Source organism: Bison bison, unplaced genomic scaffold, assembly GCF_000754665.1.
Source record: "Bison bison bison isolate TAMUID 2011002044 unplaced genomic scaffold, Bison_UMD1.0 scf7180017864117, whole genome shotgun sequence".
NCBI lineage: Eukaryota > Metazoa > Chordata > Mammalia > Artiodactyla > Bovidae > Bison > Bison bison.
In genome coordinates this window covers 474,235-479,234 of record NW_011494689.1, presented here as the reverse complement: position 1 = coordinate 479,234, position 5,000 = coordinate 474,235, and the positions used below count along the sequence as shown (strand labels likewise).

Below are 5,000 nucleotides of genomic sequence, written 5' to 3'. Positions count from 1 at the left end.
AAAACAACTCATAGTTCTCCGTAACTTTACCATTTCTCATCCCTAGGGGTCCTCTGCCGCAACTTTACAAAGCAGAGTGCTGCTAAGGCACGTCAGTCGTGTCCGACTCTGTGCGACCCCGTAGACAGGAGCCCACCAGGCTCTCCCATCCCTGGGATTCTCCAGGCAAGAACACTGGAGTGGGTTGCCATTTCCTTCTCCAGTGCATGAAAGTGAAAAGTGAAAGTGAAGTCGCTCAGTCGTGTCCGACCCTCAGCGACCCCGTGGACTGCAGCCTTCCAGGCTCCGCCGCTTGGGATTTTCCAGGCAAGAGTACTGGAATGGGGTGCCATTGCCTTCTCCGTTCAAAGCAGAGTAGAGAGAACAAAATGAGATAGCCCATATAGTTTAAATAAATTACCAGAAGCAAACAAAGACGGGCTCGTCCGGGATTTGAACCCGGGACCTCTCGCACCCTAAGCGAGAATCATACCCCTAGACCAACGAGCCACGGTAAAATGGCCTTTTATTTCCGCCTCAAGGCTCAGGCACGTCACTAGGCCACGTCACTAGGCGTTTCTCAAAGAAATGAGTTTGAGTGCCTTCTACCGGCAGAAATGCGTGTCTGTTTCCCCAGCGAGCGCGTGCCTGAGGCAGCGGAGAAGGATTTATCAGCTGTGATCGTGGATCCAGACCAGGACAGCAGCAGGGGAACTACGTCCACTTGGCCTGAAAGTCTTATCACGCGCTGCCGAAGACAGGGGAGATCTGCCGGAACAGCTGCATTGGTACCCTTGTCCTGCAGCCACTGCTTTAATGCTTAGGAGGGGGGAAAAAAAGCGACTCGTAGGCCCCAGCGAGATTTGAACTCGCGACCCCTGGTTTACAAGACCAGTGCTCTAACCCCTGAGCTATGGAGCCCTCGCGTGTATGCTGCCTCTCTATCTTCCCTGTTATAGGTGTTTTCAGTAAGTTTACTGTGTTAAATGGGATTTTGACCCAAGCAAAAATCCAAGGTATGCTGCAAAACTGAAAACTTTCTGTGTCCTGTCAACCACTCGAAAAGACTCTGCTTTGAGCAAAGTCACTACTAGACTGTCTTCTAGTCCCTTACCTTGATAATCGGCTGAGACATTGCCTTCTGTTCCTCTGCAGCCCAGAAAGGATGCATAAAACAGAACTCCAGATACCTGGGCACTCGAGAGACCCACCTGAGAATAAAAAGGCGCATACAGAGGGTATCCGATAGGGAGGTTATGGTGCACTCCCTTTCCTTATATGGTGGTGAAATCCACAGAGAAGGTGAGAAGAGGTTTACCACGCTGTTTTTTGTCTTTTCTGAATCCCAGAGCCCCTAACTCTTGTTTGTATGTTGGAATTATTTCCTCTCAAAGGTCCAGGGTTAGCAGCAAGTAGGGAAAAGAGGTGCTAGAGAGGACAATTTTAATCTTTCCTTAAAGACATACGGATTTGCATGTATCCTTGGTATGAATAATACAATTTTTTAAAAAGGATTTTGTTTTCACTTTTTAGAGATCCTGTTTTTCTAAGCTAGTAAACAGGAACTAAAATTGTATTTAACTACAAAAAATCTTGTACTTATTTCTTACTGCAAATATAGCCATAGACTAGAACACTGCGGGGGGAGGGGGAGGGAGGGTTGGGAAGGACTGATTCATGCAAGCCCAAGAAGTGAACCACTTTTATTTAGTAAGGTTTAGATTCTCTCACGATAGGCCTGCTCGTATACTCCCTAATTTTTAATGTCATTTGCCCAAGATCATTAAGTCTGCAAGAAATCTGAAAGTTACTGTAACCTTTAAATTCCATACCTAAATACTTAGCAGACATCTCCTAAAAATAAGAACTAAGAATAAAAGCATAACTTCAGTACCATATTAGACCTAACAACATTTATAACAACTCTGTAATTTAATAGTCCATATTTTCAAATTTCCCCAACTGGCTCCCTCCAATTTTTTTTTTTTTAAACTAGATTCAAACAATGTCTCTCGCTGCGTTTAGTTTTAATGTTTCTTTAGTCTCTTTCAATTTGAAAATTCCCCTGCTTTCAGCCTTTCTTTTTTCATAGCAGCTCTCTCATAAGTCTCACATTCTGCATGCTAAGTCGTTCCAGTCGTGTCGGGCTCTTTTCAATGCCATGGACTGTAGCCCACCAAGCTCCTCTGTCCGTGGGATTCTCCAGGCAAGAATACTGGAGTGGATTCAATACTCCAACTGGATTTGGCCTATATATTTTTGTCAGGAACACTACCTCACAGCTTTTTAATACTCTAAGGAACCAAATAATTTTCCAGAATAGATTGTCTAGGCTGTAGACAAAAATAAATTTCTAAGTGCCCAAGCAGAAAAAATGAGGTCAAATAAGATCATTTTATCTATTTGCATGAAAATGCATTGTGTACCATTCAAGGAGCTTTTTTTTCTCCCACAAAAGAGACTTCCTTGATCTCCTTGGCTGAAGACCCTGCATTTTCAGGTTTACTGACCCTAAAGTACCTTAAAATGTCAAGAATTTATATAGAAAAGTAGGCACAATTAAGAGAATCCAATCAACTATTCATCTTAGCAGCATCCAAGTACATCTATGGATAGATAGACAGACTGGTTTCTAAGGTACATAGATTGTTTATCTAGAATATCAAGGAACAAGGCTTTGCAAGATGTTAGCCAAAAAAAAAAAAAGTTGTACTAGTCTCAACTTATGCTTTCTTAAATTTATTTTCTGTAGTTTCCCTAGACCTCTGACCCTTGGGAAATTGAGGCTGCACTCACTCTGGCGTTTCAGTTACTACTTGTGTTACCACCTAATGGTGGTGCATACACGTGGGTATTCATTCTTCTAGATTTACATTGTATGTATTACAGAAAACATCTTCTTTCACTCAACTGCAAGCTTGCTACAGCAGGGATGATAATCTTATTTATTTTCTGCACCTCCTCTAACCTGACCAAATGGAGAGCACAGATTTATTTGATGGATGTAGGGTCAGTTGTAATGTACCTTGAAGAACCAAAAGAAGATTCTGTTTCTCAGTTTCACAGTGCTTCTTGGTTTGTGTTCCCCATTACCTAATTCTAAGTGCCTAAATCCATTATAATTACTCTTGTGTGTTCATCGAGAAGCTGCCCTCTGAGTACTTGGATACTCTGGAACTGGAGTCAAAAGCTGGACAAGGTAGTAGAGAAATCAAAGAAGAAAATCAAGTGTACATCATATTTTATCTTCTTAAGCCCAAAGCATGCGTGCCAAGTCTCTTCAGTTGTGTTCGACTCTGTGCAACCCTATAGACTGTATCCCACCCACCTGCTCTGTCCACGGGATTCTCCAGGCAAGAATACTGGAATGGGTTGCCATGCTTTACTCCAGGGGATCTTCCCAAAACCCAAAGTAGCCAGACTATTACAATATTTTGTAGTGACTGAGTTTGGGGCAGGGGGCTGGGGGCCGGGGGAGAAGGAGGTTATTGCTACCAGCAGAATGAATAGAAACAAAGAAAAAAGAATGTCCCATAAATTTCCTCTTTCCCTTTGGCTGAGCATGTTCAGGGTTACATTTCTTTTCACCTGAAGCTTGCTGAGGCAATCAACCTGCTGAGATTGTTCCCTTTTGTCCCACTTCTTCCATAAACTTCAGTAAACATTATAAAGACAAATGCAAATTTAAAATAAGAGGCCTAATTCTTCCTATTGAAAATAAGGGGAAAGATTTCCCTTTCCCTTCTCTCCTTTTTCTTCAAATAGTTATTTTAGAAAAGTTGTAAGTATAAATACATCACAGTATTTTGTATTACTCTGATGGTCAATGTACTAAACACATGAGACCATGAAAAAGCTACTAAATATTTAAGTAGGGGCTCATTAAATGCTGAAAGACTATCTGATACATCCATCAAAAGGAACATATTATTTACCAGTATTTAATTTTTAGTAAGATTTTTGTGGGCTTTCCTGGTGGCTCAGATGGTAAAGGATCTGCCTGCAGTGCAGGAGACCAGGGTTTGATCTCCTGGAGAAGAGAATGGCTACCCACTCCAGTATTCTTGTTTGGAGAATTCTATGAACATAGGAGCTTGGTGGGCTACAGTCCATGGGGTCATAAAAAACTTTTAGTGAGATTTTTATAGCACACGCAGATGGGAGCCAAGCCAGTAACTGGATGGCTGTCTGCTGGAGCTAGAGTGAGAGACTTACATTGCAATGTAGTGAAAGTCTGGTGGAACTTTCAGTTCAGTTCAGTTTCTCAGTCATGTCTGACTCTTTTCAACCCCATGAATCGCAGCACACCAGGCCTCCCTGTCCATCACCAACTCCCGGAGTTCACTCAGACTCATGTCCATCAAGTCAGTGATGCCATCCAGCCATCTCATCCTTTGTCGTCCCCTTCTCCTCCTGCCCCCAATCCCTCCCAGCATCAGAGTCTTCTCCAATGAGTCAACCCTTTGCGTGAGGTGGCCAAAGTACTGGAGTTTCAGCTTTAGCATCATTCCTTCCAAAGAAATCCCAGGGCTGATCTCCTTCACAATGGACTGGTTGGATCTCCTTGCAGTCCAAGGGACTCTCAAGAGTCTTCTCCAACACCACAGTTCAAAAGCATCCATTCTTTGGCGCTCAGCCTTCTTCACAGTCCTACTCTCACATCCATGCATGACCACAGGAAAAACCATAGCCTTGACTGAACGGACCCTAAATAGAGAATAGAACAGTTGAAGGATAGACTGGAAAATAAAGTACTTGTAACAACTCTCTAACTTTGGAGGAATTTATTAGGATTCCAATTCATGGGCCTGAGATTGTGCATTCCATGAATCAAGGCAATTGGAAGTGGTCAAACAAGAGATGGCAAGAGTGAATGTCGACATTTTGGGAATCAGTGAACTGAAATGGAATGGAATGGGTGAATTTAACTCAGATGACCATTATATCTACTACTGCGGGCAGGAATCCCTCAGAAGAAATGGAGTGGCCATAATGGTCAACAAAAGAGTCTGAAATGCAGT

The 5,000-nt window shown here is 42.8% G+C and overlaps 2 non-coding genes across 2 annotated transcripts; both read right to left on the bottom strand.

The window, feature by feature from the left end:
- Positions 1–417: 417 nt before the first annotated feature.
- TRNAP-AGG lies at positions 418–489 on the bottom strand. The gene has a single exon. It is a non-coding gene; the product is annotated as a tRNA-Pro (tRNA).
- A 338-nt stretch (positions 490–827) lies between these two features.
- TRNAT-UGU lies at positions 828–900 on the bottom strand. The gene has a single exon. It is a non-coding gene; the product is annotated as a tRNA-Thr (tRNA).
- Positions 901–5,000: the final 4,100 nt, after the last annotated feature.